Genomic DNA, 15442 nt, shown 5'->3' with positions numbered 1-15442 from the left:
GAATAGCCACAGAGCCAGTGAATACTAAATACATGATCAAAGCCATTCACCCACCCACTTAATATGGCAGCCCAAATCTACCAACTGGGGGTACGGGGCCCAAGGGGCAACATCCCACACTATAAGATAAATGTTATGATGTTGACAGATGTCCATTATTCCATAGAGGGTTGTTCACCTCTAGGCCCGAAGCTCACAGATCTCCAAAAGGACCACACCCAATCGCAGCAATCAAATATACTATGAAACACAAATAACAACAGTAAATACATGGCAAAAAGACAGCGAACATAATAAAAATAAAAAGCACGATTTATAGAAAGGACTTAAAGCTAACAGTCTCATTGAGACCTCTAGGGATCGCACTCTTAAGTAGGACAATCCATTTGGTCTCTAATTGCAAGAGACGCCTCTTGACATCACCTCCACGGCAGCCCATGGAAACCCTATCAATACCCATGCATTGTAACCCTCGGGGATCCCCTTTGTGATGGTCCCTAAAGTGCAAGGCTATAGGTTGAAACTTGTTGAGCTCATCCTGTGCAATGGTAGCTGCCTGGCGAATCTTACTCGCATGTTCAAATACCCTAACACGCAGCTCCCTGGTGGTCATCCCAACATACAGGAGCTTGCAAGGGCAAGTGATGAAATATACCACAGATGCGGTTCTGCATGTAATATGGTGCACAATGTGGTACTCACGTCGGCCCTCAGAGTCCCTAAATGTGGAGGACTGAACCATGTATCTACATGCCTGGCAGTTGTTACACGGGTAGGAGCCCCACTTCGGCCCCTTGCTCCCAAAAATGTAAGGTGGCGATGGAGATATATAGTGGCTACTCGTAAGCAAGTCACCAAGGTTTTTTGAGCGTCGCCATGTCACCTGGGGTCTCGAAGTGTCGCCCGCAGGTCATTATCTGAGAGCAGTATGGGCCAATACTTGGTGAGTATTTCCTGTATTTTTCGCCACTGCATGTTAAAGGGGGTAATAAATCGACAGCTGGCATTGTCAGTCTTGGATCTACTGCTAGTCAGGAGAGAGAGTCCCTATTTGCAGATTTGGCCCGGGCATAACCCCTCTTAATATCAACCTGATTATAGGCCCTATTCCGGAACCTCTTAGATAATTCCCCAGACTGTATCTCAAAATTCTTATCACTCGAGCAGACACGTCGAAGACGCAAAAATTGCCCCACCGGAATGGCCCTAACCGTCTGTGGATAGTGTGCAGACTTGGCATGTGAAAGAATATTAGTAGAAGTGGGCTTTCTATATAGATCCGTGGAGACCCGGCCGTCCTGCTCCCTACTAATGAGTATATCCAGGAATTCCATCCTGTCCTGGCTATAGTGCCATGTCAGCCTGATGTTAAGGGTATTGTTATTCAGCCGCTGAAGGAAGGACAGAAGCCGGTCCTCTGTGCCCTGCCAAATAAAAAGCACATCGTCGATATACCGCGACCACGAGACCACCGAGCCATAGTCCAGGAGATTCTGGACTATCTCTCTTTCCCACAGTCCGAGGAACAGGTTAGCGTACGAGGGCGCACAAGGTGCCCCCATCGCTGTTCCCCGGAACTATAGAAAGAGGCGGTCCTTAAATGTGAAATAATTGTGTCTCAAGATGAAGTCCAGAAGCTCAATCACAAACACAATAATTTCCGGATCTAAATTTGCCATACGCATGAATCCCGTGGTCGTGGCATATCGATGTGTAAAGGGCCTCTACATCACACGTGACCAGCCACATGTCCTCCTCCAGCGACACCCCATTGAGTTTCCTCAATACATCAGAGGTGTCCCTGACATAGGACGGCAGGGTCTCCACGCATCCCCTCAAATAGAAATCCACAAATCTGCTGACACGTTCACAGGGACTCCCCACCCCGGACACAATAGGGCGCCCGGGGGGGGGGGTTTGTATCTGTTTGTGGACTTTGGGCAGAAAATACAGGGTGGGTGTCACCGGGTGGTCCACTACTAAGCCCTCCTTAAGTCGTGATGACAGGATGTTATTTTCTACCCCGGAATCCAAAATATGGTCTAATTCAGCTTTGAACCTGGAGGTGGGATTACTATCTAGTCGTTTATAGCAGTCCTTATCTCCCAACCTTCTAAATGCTTCTTTTTCATGCATCTGTGCAGGCCAGATCACAACATTTCCCCGCTTATCCGCAGGTTTAATCACAATATCCTTCTAATCGCAGAGTTCTTTTATCGCCCGATGTTGGTCATAAGCCAGCTGTTCAAAGTGAGGGTGGTTGTTCATGATCCCGTCACATGGGGCGTCCCACCCTCCTTTACCTTGGTGCCTTGTGCCTTGTGTCATATTTTATATTATTTGTGTTAATAAATTACATATATTTTATACGTGTGTTTTCTCATTCTTATGGGGTTATTGGTTTGTTTTGTTGGTTGTTAAAAAAAAATTACCAGACATGCTTCAATGTTGCCCCAGTTACTAAAAGTATCAAAGTATATTTAGCAATAATTAGCTAAAAAAAGAAACAAACAGGGGCGAACACAGAGAATAGAGGGTCCCAGTGCAAGAATAGGATTTGAGATCTTCACTGTTTAATAGCTAATGTATCAAGACTGCAGGGCCCATTATAGTGCGTCTTACTCCTGTCCAGGACTCTCTACTCAATCCTTGATCTGATGAACCAGAGTCCATCAATAATTTTGACGCAAGTGAATTTTTTTGGTGCCTTTTGGTGCCGTATGTCTGCTCATGCTAACAAGTACAAATGGTTATCAATAAGCTATAGTACTCAATATAGCAAAATATACGTAATGATAATTCTGGTAGTAAAGTAGTAAAGGATGTTAATACAGTCAGGATACAATGCAGAGTATAGATAAAGTATAGACATAATAGAGTATATTCCTACAGACAGTGACGAACAACATCAAAATTATAAAATTGGTAACAAGGAAACCAAAACAGTAGATAGATTAAAGATCAGACAAAATCCATCTCTGTAGGCCAGGGATCAGCAACCTGTGGCACTCTAAGCTGCTGTGTAACTACAACTCTCAGCATGCACTCTTACTTGTCTGTTCTTGTAACTCCCATAGCAGTGAAAGGAGGATTCTGGGAGTTGTAGTTTAAGAACAGCTGGAGTGCCAGAGGTTGGTGATCCCTGCTGTAGACCATAAAATTAATATTTAGACAAGGACAAATAACAAAGTCAGTAGCAAACATGGTGGACTCCTTCCCGTCGCGCAAGGTTTAAGGATAATCCTTTTAACTCCTAACAGGTGCATCAAGGGAAGTACAGCCACCAGCAGTGATGAACAAACATCGGTCGGGACGATTCGCGAACACGTGTTAGCGATCAAATGTTCGCGAACCTCGCTTTCGCATCACGCCCATTGACTTTAATAGCAGGCGAACCTGAAAAACCTTCAGGTCATATTTGCAGCCACCAAATACAAACTATGAGTGCACAAATAGTTCCACAACATGGACAGTGACATACTAGAGGGGGATCATTGGCAAAAATTCCCATAAAAAATATGTATTTGAATCAGGGGCCATTTTTATGCGTCTTAAAAGGGAAACTCTCATAAATGTGCCCTGCTGGAGCCTAGAAATTTTTTATTTCCTATCGGTTTGATGTATACAAACGTATGGTGAACGGACGCCACTTTACGGCATCAGTCTGAGGCATCTGTTAGCGCATACATTTTTGGTATGCATTAAATAGATGGCAAAAATAGGATGTGAACCCAGCCCCAGTGTCAGAATATGCACCAGTACACAGTGGAGCAGCGTGGCGGAGAGGGGAGGCAGCCATGTACTGAGATAGCGCTACCTGGTCCTGGTGGTCAGGGATGAGGACTGTGTTTCCCAAGGATCATTTTCTTCTGGGAAATATAGGGCACAGTATAATACACTAGAATCTAGATAATATAAAGATATTAGCCTTACCCCCGAATAATAATACAATTAGGTGGTCATTTATTATATAGAAATACGTCTATGTTAGGCGTATTTCTGACACAGATTGTGGTGCAAAGGTCCTTAACATCGCAAGCTGCATATTTTTCCCGCTCATGCCAGGTCTAAAAAAGGATGGCGTGGGCAGGGATAGGGATACAGTTATGGCCATCCAGTTATTGGATACCACCGCCATACATTGACTGGATAACACCTCTGTACAGTGACCGGATAAAAGGGTATAAGAGGGCACAGTACAGGGAATGACTAGGGGCACTGCACAGGGTGTGGTAAGAGGGCATAATGCAGGGGGCACAGTACGGGGTGAGGGCACAGTATGGGGTGGGGGACACAGTCATATGACCCTATGACATTAGAAGGTCCTTATGGTGAATGCGGTTCATACGCCACCATAATGAGAGGCAGATGAATTAAACAGAGGTGTGATTATCTGGCTAGAGATATATTTAACTGTCGGCCAGTACAGGCCACAAAAATTAGGCAATAGGCATTCACCTGACAGCAAAGAACTTTGGATTCTGTGGCTGGAGGTACATTAGGCGGTCACAGGATAAATATGTAACTGTCGGCCAGTACAGGCCCCAAAATTAGGCATTCACCTGACATAAAAGGGCTTTTATGCCGCTGTATATACATAAGGCAAGGACCATTCTTTGTTCTGAGTGGAGGTGGATATGTGTGGGCTGGCATGAGGAAATTCAATTACATGTGGTTGTCACATGCCTCATTCATTTTTAAAAATGTGAGGTAGTCGCGCTGAATGTCCTTTCGGACAGGACACTCGACGAGGGGCAAGCGAAGAGTTCCATGGAAAATTGTGCCAGCTCTGGCCACAGGTCAAGCCTGCACACCCAGTAGTCAAGTTCCTTGCTTCTCAGAGTGTCCACATCGGCCGTTTAGACACCTGTCGGTCTAGGCGTTCCCTGAAGCTGGATCTGGAGGGCGGCTGTCGATGGGTTGGCGGCAAGAATGATCTCATATCCAAAGTGACCAACACATCTTCAAACCGCACTCTTTTTGCAGGCGCGGTAGGGTTGGAACCTGCACCTGTTTCGCTGTGGGTGGAAATTCCTCTCTCAGTGCCCGCAACAGCAGAATGCAGCATCTCTTGCAGCAAGGCCTGGAAAAGCTGCATTCTGACAGCCCTCTGTGATGCTGGTAACATGTCTGCCATTTTGTGTTTTTACTGGGGGTCTAAGTACGTTGCCACACAGTACAGGTCCTTGACCTTTATGCTTTTTATACGGGGGTCCCTCTTCAAACACTGGAGCATAAAGGCCCCCATTTGCACTAAATTGGAAGCAGTGGAGCGCCCTGGCACCTGATCATCGCCCAGGAGAATGTCGTCCTCGGTCTCCTCCCCCCTTCCACGGACAACACCAGGGATCCCTGAAAAGTTTAAAGCCTGCTCTTCTTGCTCCTCCTCCCCCTCCCCCCGAGGCACCATCCTCCTCTGACTCCTCTTCAGACTCCTGCTCACTTGTATTAGATGGAGTAGCCCCCCTGGGAATTCATTCAGCATAGCGACTTCCTCGTTTTACAGCTCCTTATGCACACGGCTGTTGGGCGACCGCCGGCCATATGCACCCCGCATCACGGATGCGGACCCATTCACTTGAATGGGTCCGTAATTCCGGAGATGCGGAAAGGAGTCACGGAACGCAACACCGGAAACACTACAGAGTGCTTCCGTGGTGTTTCTTTCCATTGTTGCGGTGCGGACAGACGACGGACCCATTCAAGTTGAATGGGTCCGGCCCGCTGCATGGATGTTGCCCATGCATTGGGGCCTCGCAACGGCCGTGTGCATGAGGCCTGAGGGATGATAAAGCATTTTTCAGATATTTTTTAACAGGCATGTTTGGGACTGTAAACTCCAGCTGCATAAATGCATGCTAGTGGTTTAGTGGCTCTAAGGGCTCAATCACACGGGCCATAGCCATTTTTGCTGTCCGCAAATTGCGGATCTGCAAAAATCAGATACTGGCTGAGGGCCTGCTACCCTTTTTTTTTAGGCTACTTTCACACTAGCGTCGGGGTTCCGCTTGTGAGCTCCGTTTGAAGGGGCTCACAAGCGGCCCCGAACGCATCCGTCCAGTTACCAATGCATTCTGAATGGATGCGGATCCGCTCAGAATGCATCAGTCTGGCAGCGTTCAGCCTCCGCTCAGCTGCTTGCAGCGTTCGGGTGTCCGCCTGGCCGTGCGGAGGCAAACGGATCCGTCCAGACTTACAATATAAGTCAATGGGGACGGATCAGTTTGAATTTGACACGATATGGCTCAATTTTCAAACGGATCCGTCCCCCATTGACTTTCAATGTAAAGTCTGGACGGATCCGTCTGAAGCTACTTTCACACTTAGAATTTTTTCTACAATATAATGCAGACGGATCCATTCTGAACGGATCCCAAGTCTGCATTATATGAGCGGATCCGTCTGGGCAGACCCCAGACGGATCCGCTCTGAACGCAAGTTTGAAAGTAGCCTTACTCCTTCACAAATGTCCCCAAACGGACAAGAAACCGTAGTTTATAGCAGGCTGTGGAATGGATTTACAGATTCCCCATTGAGATGAATAAGTCTGTATCTGATCTGCAAAAGTTACAGCCGTCTGCATGAGCCCTAAACCATTTTAAAGCCTGGATCCTTACAGACATGGAGATACCTATTATGTGTAGTTTTTTTTTATTGTTTTATTTTTATATAATAAAGCAAAGGCAATTTTTTAAATATTTTTTTTACATTTATTAAACTTTTTTTTTTGGGTTTCGCTAGAGGCCTTGACCATGTGATCACTTGTATAGCACACTTCAATAATTCTGTATTGCAGTGTACTATGCTTGTCAGTTTAACAGCTGATCAACACTGTCTCTGGTATAACCTATTAGGCTTTTGTTGATGGCAAATTCAGACAGCATTGTTAGGCCACTGGTTGCCTTGACATCTCATCGGCATCAGCTTAACCACTTAGATGCTGCAGTTGCTTTTGACCACAGAATCTAAGGGGTTAAATAGCATGGGCGTGGTAATACTCTGAAGGTGTTAATACTGTGTGAACTGGTTATTGTTGATGAACTTATGTTCTTGTAATTATAACATAGGTATGCAATGTTTGTAGTCATGCCTATGATATGTACCGCTATCAAAACTTAAAAGAAAACACACTAAACTAAAATGTAACATTAAAACCTAAATCTCTGTAAAATATTAACACATCTTGGCATCCCTTTTCATTAGCCCTCACATGTCCACTTAAAACTTGCTGAACTTTGCTGTAATATTTAGTTAAGGAAAGACTTTCCTGACCTTGTGCCTCGTGCTGTGCACCTAACATACTTGTTTTCTTCATTGTGCTATTGACCTAATCCTGTCCAGTCCTGTTCTAGCTCAATGGGTCTGGCAGCAAGTCCACAGATACATTACTTTAGCATTTCTAATATATATGTGTCCATCATCAGTGCAATAAATTGGTTATCTGGATTTTTGGGTCAAGCAGGGTTAATGGACTGCAGAATGCTCAAGTTCTGCCCCCCCACCCCCATGCTCAGATCTTCCCCCCATACTTAGATGAGACGCCCATTGCCCAGATCAGGACCCCCCCCCCCCCCCCCCCCAAGCTCAGATCAGAATCTCCCATGCTTAGATCAGAGCCCCATGCTCAGTTCTATCATTTAAAAAAATCTCTTCCCTCTCTTGATCAGGCACTGGGCTCCTGCTCGGGCACCTGCTACTCTGCAGGTCTGACACGCTCGCCACAGTGACCTGATGAGCACAATGTCAGGTCATAGTCCATGTCTCCACGTACTACGTTCTCACAGTGCCCAATCAGGAAAAGAGATCTGAGCATGGGATGGAGAGTGAGCCGCCTGACTGCGTCCCGGCTCCACAGCTAGAGCCGCACTTGAAGAAGCAAAGAGCCGCATGCGGCTAAAGAGCCACGGGTTGACCACCCCTGATATATGGCCTAAAATGCTTGACCATATTTTTTTATGAATAGAAGAGGTAATATAATGTTATCATTTTAAAATGGCTTCAAATTCATTTACAAAACCAAAGAAACCTAAGCAACCACACTGCAGAGATTTTCATTAAAACAATGCACTGCAGGAGTTCGTCTTTCTAGGTGTCTGCTTATGAATATATTCAAAGACATTTTTTATTCTTTATAGTGGCGTTATGTCACGAACCTTGTTAGCTCAAAAATAATATTGGAAGCTCTAAGACATTGAGCCACATTAGATGCTAAAAATGAAACAAAATGAGGGGAATGCATCACAGAGGTATTATTTAACCCCTTCCCGACCTTTGACATACTAGTACGTCATGGGAACCACTGAGTTCCCGCAATTTGACGTAATAGTATGTCATAGTGATCGCGCGGGCACCAGAGCGGTGCGCGCGCGATCACTGCAGGGGCCCGGCAGTCCGTGGTAGCAGGGCCCCTGCTGTATCCGCCGGCATCGGCTTTTACAGCGATTAGCCCCTTCTATGCCGCGGTCGGCGCTGACTGCGACATAGAAGAGGTTTGTGTCGGGTGAACGATCGCATCGAGTCCCCGCGCTGCTGTGGCGGGGACCCGATGTGACACAAAGCAGCCCGATGCCGTGCAGAGGCTGCCCAATGCCTTGCACGGCATCGGGAACTGCCATCTACACTAACAGGCAATGCATTACAATACAGATGTATTGTAATGCATTGCAGAGGGGATCAGACCCCCAAAAGTGAATAAATAAAGTAAAGTGAAAAAAGTAAATAAAAAATGTTTTTAATAAAAATAATAAAGTAATACAATTAATAAAGTAAAAAAGAAAAAAAACGCCCCTTTCCCCTTATTTTATAATAAAAAACAGAAAAAACAAAACCAAACCCACACATATTAGGTATCGCCGCATCCGTAATGACCGGCTCTATAAAAATATCACATGATCCACCCTGTCCGATAAACACCATAAAAAAATAAAATAAAAACAGTGTAAAAAAAGCCATTTTTGTCACCTTACATCACAAAAAGTGCAACACCAAGCGATCAAAAAGGCGTATGCCCCCCAAAATGGTATCAATGAAACCGTCACCTCATCCCGCAAAAATGAGCCCCTACCTAAGATAATCGCCCAAAAAATAAAAAAACTATAGCTCTCAGAACATGGAGACACTAAAACATCATTTTTTTTGTTTCAAAACTGCTATTATTGTGCTAAAGTGAAATACATAAAAAAATATACATATGAGGTATCTCCACGTCCATAACAACCAGCTCTATAAAAATATTACATGACCTAACCACTCAGGTGAACACCGTAAAAAAAATAAAAACTGTAAGAAAAAAGCAATTTTTGTCACATTACATCACAAAAATTGCCACAGCAATTAATCAAAAAAGCGTATGCCCCCCAAAATAGTACCAGACAGTCACCTCATCCCAAAAAAATGCGACCCTACCTAAGAGAATCGGTCAAAAAATAAAAAAGCTATGGCTCTCAGACTATGGAGACACTAAAATATCATTATTTTGGTTTCAAAAATGCTATTATTGTGTAAAACTTAAATAAATAAGAAAAAGTAGACATTAGGTATTGCCCCGTGCGTAACGATCTGCTCTATAAAAAAGTCACATGACCTAATCCCTCAGGCGAACACCGTAAAAATAAATAATAAAAACTGCCAAAGCATCCATTTTTTTGTTACCTTGCCTCACAAAAAACTTAATATAGAGCAATTAAAAATCATATGTACCCCAAAATAGTACCAATAAAACTGGCACCTTATCCCGTAGTTTCCAAAATGTGATCACTTTTTTGAGTTTCTACTGTAGGGGTGCATCAGGGGGGCTTCAAATGGGACATGGCATCTAAAAACCAGTTCAGCTAAATTTGCCTTCCAAAAACCATATGGCGTTCCTTTCCTTCTGCGCCCTGCCGTGTGCCCGTACAGCAGTTTACGATCACATGTGGGGTGTTTCTGTAAACCGCAGAATCAGGGTAATAAATATTGAGTTTTATTTGGCTGCTAACCCTTGCTTTGCTACTGGAAAAAATAGATTAAAATGTAAAATCTGCCAAAAAAGTGAAATTCTGAAATTTCATCTCCATTTTCCATCAATTCTTGTGGAACACCTAAAGGGTTAACAAAGTTTGTAAAATCAGTTTTGTATACCTTGAGGGGTGTAGTTTCTAAAATGGGGTCATTTTTGGGTGGTTTCTATTATGTAAGCCTTACAAAGTGACTTAAGACCTGAACTGGTCCTTAAAAAGTGGGTTTTGAAAATGTTCCGAAAAATTTCAAGATTTACTTCTAAACTTCTAAGGCCCCTTTCACACGAGCGAGTATTCCGCGCGGATGCGATGCGGGAGGTGAACGCATTGCACCCGCACTGAATACTGACCCATTCATTTCTATGGGGCTGTGCACACGAGCGGTGATTTTCACGCATCACTTGTGCGTTGCGTGAAAATCGCAGCATGCTCCTCTTTGTGCGTTTTTCACGCAACGCAGGCCCCATAGAAGTGAATGGGGTTGCGTGAAAATCGCAAGCATCCGCAAGCAAGTGCGGATGCGGTGCGATTTTCACGCACGGTTGCTAGGAGACGATCGGGATGGAGACCCGATCATTATTATTTTCCCTTATAACATGGTTATAAGGGAAAATAATAGCATTCTGAATACAGAATGCATAGTAAAACAGCGCTGGAGGGGTTAAAAAATAAAAATAAATAATTTAACTCACCTTAATCCATGAAGGACCTATGGTGAGCATTAAATACAGTTACAGGACCTTTGATGACGTCACTCCGGTCATCACATGGTACGTCACATGATCTTTTACCATGGTGATTCACCATGGTAAAAGATCATGTGACGTACCATGTGATGACCGGAGTGACGTCATCAAAGGTCCTTTACCCAGGTCCTAAAGAAAAGAATACAGAAGCAGATGCCGGCTGCGCTATCAAGTGGACTAAGGTGAGTTAAACATTTTTTTATTTATTTTTAACCCCTCCAGCGCTGTTTTACTAGGCATTCTGTATTCAGAATGCTATTATTTTCCCTTATAACCATGTTATAAGGGAAAATAATACAATCTACAGAACATTGATCCCAAGCCCGAACTTCTGTGAAGAAGTTCGGGTTTGGGTACCAAACACGCGCGATTTTTCTCACGCGCGTGCAAAACGCATTACAATGTTTTGCACACGCGTGGAAAAATCGCGGGTGTTCCCACAACGCACCCGCACATTTTCCCGCAACGCCCGTGTGAAAGAGGCCTAAGCCTTCTAACGTCCCAAAAAAATAAAATGTCATTTTGAAAATGATCCAAACATGAAGTAGACATATGGGGAATGTAAAGTAATTACTATTTTTGAAGGTATTACTATCTATTATAAAAGTAGAGAAATTGAAATTTGCAAATTTTTCCAGATTTTTGGCAAATTTGGTATTTTTTTTATGAATAAAAATGATTTTTTTTTACTTATTTTTACCACTGTCATGAAGTATGATCTGTGACGAGAAAACAATCTCAGAATGGCCTGTATAAGTAAAAGCGTTTTAAAGTTATCACCACATAAAGTGACACATGTCAGATTTGCAAAAAATGGCCTGGGCAGGAAGGTGAAAACAGGCCAGGGGTTGAAGGGGTTAAAGTCAGATTTGCAGATGTCTGCATTGGAGTACCACCCCTCCCCCACTGGAGTGAGTTTGCAACTTTTTTAAAAGTCAGGCTAGGTTCACACGGTCATCACGTTTTGGCTCAGGATGCGTCCCGGGTGCATTGCGGCAAACCCGCGCGAGTAGGAACCCAATTGCAGTCAGTTTTTATCGCTTGTTCAGTTTTTATCGCGCGGGTGCAATGCGTTTTGCACGCACGTGATAAAAAACTGAATGTGGTACCCAGAACCGAACTTCTTCACTGAAGTTCAGATTTGGGTTCAAGGTTGTGTAGATGTAATTATTTTCCCTTATAACATGGTTATAAGGGAAAATAATAGCATTCTATAATATAGAATGCTTAGTACAAGGTCAATTGAGGGTTAAAAAATAAATTAACTCACCTCCTCCAATTGATCGCGTAGCTGCCGGTCTCCTGTTCTTACTTCATCACCTGTCAAAGGACCTGTGGTGACGTCACTGAGCTCATCACATGGTCCAATCACATGGTCCATCACCATGGTGTGGACCATGTGATTGGACCATGTGATGTGACGTCACCACAGGTCCTTTAGCCGGCAGCTCATGATTAAAGAAGTAAGAAGAGATCGGCAACTACGTGATCAAGAGGAGGAGGTGAGTTAATTTATTTATTTTTTAACCCTCAACTGACCTTCTACTAAGCATTCTGTATTAAAGAATGCTATTATTTTTCCTTATAACCATGTTATAAGGGGAAATAATACAGTGAATAGACTGTCATCTTAGCAACCATGCGTGAAAATCGCACTGCATCCGCACTGGCTTGCGGATGCTTGCGATTTTCACGCAGCCCCATTCACTTCTATGGCCTGCGTTGCGTGATAAACGCACAATATAGAGCATGCTGCGATTTTCACACAACGCACAAGTGGTGCGTGAAAATCCCCGCTCATGTGCACAGCCCCATAGAAGGGAATGGGTCCGGATTCAGTGTGGGTGCAATGCGTTCATCTCACGCATTGCACCCCGCGGAAATCTCGCCCGTGTGAACCCAGCCTTAGGGGCACATTTATTAAGACCGGCGATTTACAGGACGGTCTTAATAGTGTCTATGCTGCTGGAGAAAGAAGCAAAGTTACAGTATATGGAGGCTCAATCTGGACTGAAGCTAATTAGTATAGCCAACCATGCCCAATTCCCCAGCCACTTTCAAAACTGGAGTGAGTGGTGTAAAACTGCAAAAAGTTGCACAATTTTGCGATAGTCCAAAAGGTTACAAAGCTCCTATTTGTGACTTTTTGAAGCCAGAATTCTAGAATTTTGGAGTGTAGGGCATTATAAATTCCCCCCAATGTCTATAAAAAGTGTGACCATTGTCTAGTTTGAAAGAGCTGGATCTACTGCCCTGTGCCTGTTATATGATCATGGGATGAAGAGTTCAGTATCAGTGTGGTACTGTATGACTTTATAGTTCTGACCCTGGTGTCAAGGTTTAGTAGTGCTGTAACATACATAGACATTTATGCAGCTGCCTACAGTTCAAGGGCCACAAGAAATAGTCCTGATCCACTGATTGGGAAGCACTGCCTTGGGGTTAGGAAAAACATTGTTGAAATATGATGACTGTTCTGGGCAGTCCTTCACGCCTTCTCTGTTTTCTTCACTAAACAGTTTGTGCATGGCTTCAGTTCTTCTGCATGCTGAACTCCATTCTATCAGGTTGTCACTAAAGTTTTAAACTCGAGCAAGGGGTGTATTTTGTTGGATCAAATGTCTTTGCACTTTATGTAAATCCTACCTTACCAGAACCAAAGTAGCTCAATACTATTTCATGACCTTGATCTAAACATATTGTGCTCTAGCTCTTCTATCCATAATATTCTTTACAATTCTGTACTGTATAAGTCAACTAATACTGGTTACATTTCAGATGAATTGCAAATACGTCCTCCTCCTGCCCCTTTATTTGAGTCCTAAAAGTTTGAGGCATAATATTTTTTTTCACAGGCTGCTTTAATATCCCTTTTTTGAATACTACCTTTTCCCTTATCATATCTCACATGTTATCTCAACTGAATAATGCTGGTTCCTGAACTTGACTGTGATTTTTAAGTATTCTGAGTTCATGTTAATCCTGCAACGTGGTAAGTCTGTACTCATCTCGGCTTTATCCTTAGACTCTAATATGCCTCCTTCTCATCTTTGCTAATCCATTGCTTATTGAACTCTTCTGATTTCCTTTAGATGATCCTTGGTACGGGACTTTGTTACATTTGGCTTGATCTTAGCTTAGCTGGACTCTGTTTCTAGGTTTTTGCCTTCTGGTGCTTCTCGCAGCTGTTTTCTTAGTCCATCAACATTAGATTAAATAACTGTAATGTTCTCTTCACAGACAAATCAAAGAATTAACTATTAGGTTGCAAATGGTGTGGGTTTATGCAGTGCGTAAAGACAATTGCACAAGGGACATCTGCACTAGTTAAACTCTAAAACACTGTAGGACATTTGTGGTCTTAAGGTCATGGCTTGGAGGTGTATTGGAGGCAAAGCAGTTGGCAATCTGGTTACCATAGAAGCCATAAATAGTGATACAAGAGGAAGGAGACATAGAAGGCCACAAGTGGTCTGGAGCATGGTGCAGTGGGAGGGGTGAGTATTTTGGTGGCTGTGTCCACTAGGAGACAGGAGATGCCAGTGGACATGGACTGCCGGTATCTCACAGTGACCACATTACACATGCGCACTGCAGACCATATAACCAAATACAATACAGAACACTGACATGAGATATTCTTGGATATTGATTGGAATCTTTCACTTTATTTTTCTTTTGACTTCATCCATTTGTACCATATAGAATCGCTTTACTTCTGAAATCTGGATTTACACGCTTAGGCTACATTCACATGACAGTGAAAAATGCCGATGTTATGGCCGTTTTTAGAAACAATTGAAGTCAATGGGTTATTTACATGGCTGTTTTTTTTGCGAAGTTCTATATATTCGTATTCACAAATATTCTAGATTTTTTCCCCTCTGAATCCATGATCCCTCCCTGATTCTTGCTTGTAGGCCAATGAGAAGGCTGCAATGTCTTTGTCTGAGCTTAGCATTATCCCTAGCAACCAATAGGAAAGTTGCCTACCCCTTACTATATAAGAACCTCCCCAGCAGCCACTTTCTGCTGTTTTTTGCAGTTCTGAGAGAGAGAGAGCAGTGTCATTGCTGTGCTCTGTGCTTTCCTGTGTAATTACATCAGATAGTTAGTTAGTTAGTTAGTTAGCTTATATATATATATATATAATACAGATAGTTAGTGGGAGATAGTCAGTGTAGGTTATATCCTGATATAGTGTAGCTTCTGCTGTCCATACATACATGCTACAGACATAGCGCTGTGATGTCACAACAATACTTAGTGCACCAATCAGTAATATGTAGTCAGACCTGCTAAAATGTGAAGTTTCACGTATTGCGCCAAAATATGCGCATCATTAACCACCTCAGCCCCCATGGCTTAAACACCCTGAAAGACCAGGCCACTTTTTACACTTCTGACCTACCCTACTTTCACCGTTTATTGCTCGGTCATGCAACTTACCACCCAAATGAATTTTACCTCCTTTTCTTCTCACTAATAGAGCTTTCATTTGGTGGTATTTCATTGCTGCTGACATTTTTACTTTTTTTGTTATTAATCGAAATTTAACGATTTTTTTGCAAAAAAATGACATTTTTCACTTTCAGTTGTAAAATTTTGCAAAAAAAACGAGATCCATATATAAATTTTGCTCTAAATTTATTGTTCTACATGTCTTTGATAAAAAAAAAATGTTTGGGTAAAAAAAAA

The sequence above is a fragment of the Bufo bufo genome, chromosome 3, assembly GCF_905171765.1.
Source record: "Bufo bufo chromosome 3, aBufBuf1.1, whole genome shotgun sequence".
In the NCBI taxonomy this organism is placed as follows: Eukaryota; Metazoa; Chordata; class Amphibia; order Anura; family Bufonidae; genus Bufo; species Bufo bufo.
This window is presented reverse-complemented; position numbering follows the sequence as displayed.